Raw genomic sequence first — 812 nt, 5'->3', positions numbered from 1 at the left:
TTTTGCATACAATTTTATTTTTTATTTGTTGGGATGATTGTGTGCCTGGATGTGTGAGCGTGTCTTTTCCTTTCGTTCGCTACTATCTTTACACTATCTTTGTGTAAAAATGGTTGGAAAAAGTTCGAAGCAATGCAGATATCCTGATAAAATGTACACATGAAATGTATGCTACCATTAATGACTGTAGAGATCCAACCTGCAAAGTATGTTACTTAAAAGGCTTTAGTCTTTTAGGTAAGAAATCGTTTCGGTATCGACCTTCCCTCTTTTCTTTTTTTTTTTTCATGACTTGCATTCCTCAACAATGAAATATATATAGTTTTCTTTCATTTTTTATGTCAGAGAACAATGGGGAATTTCTGAATATCACCGTGAAAATTCGCGAAACGCACTACACACGAGCTATTACTAAGTCACTCTTCATATATCAAGGTGCCCTACTTACTAGGGTAAATAGTAGAACAGAAGAATTTTACAAACATCTCCGTTTCGAAGCCACATCTACTGTATTGGCACAATGTACCTATTGGAGTTTACACATGAATAAACAAATACATATCTGTCTGTGAACATAAATGAATCAGTCCGCCTACACATGCATTTTGCGAATGTGTAATGCACGTGGCATATATTTTAAAAGGCAAGGTTTTCGATATCAGTTGCCTTAATTTAGTTATAAATCTTAGACAAAATGCATGGGAAAAAGATAAACAGTTCAACTCAGAATGTCAAGTGAGAAATTAATTACCTAGATAGGTGTTTACTAGATCCATTGGAGAGAAATATGTTTTCGTAATCCCTCCCCAACC

This window comes from Penaeus monodon, chromosome 29 (assembly GCF_015228065.2).
Source record: "Penaeus monodon isolate SGIC_2016 chromosome 29, NSTDA_Pmon_1, whole genome shotgun sequence".
In the NCBI taxonomy this organism is placed as follows: domain Eukaryota; kingdom Metazoa; phylum Arthropoda; class Malacostraca; order Decapoda; family Penaeidae; genus Penaeus; species Penaeus monodon.
Note: the sequence above shows the minus strand (reverse complement) of the source record.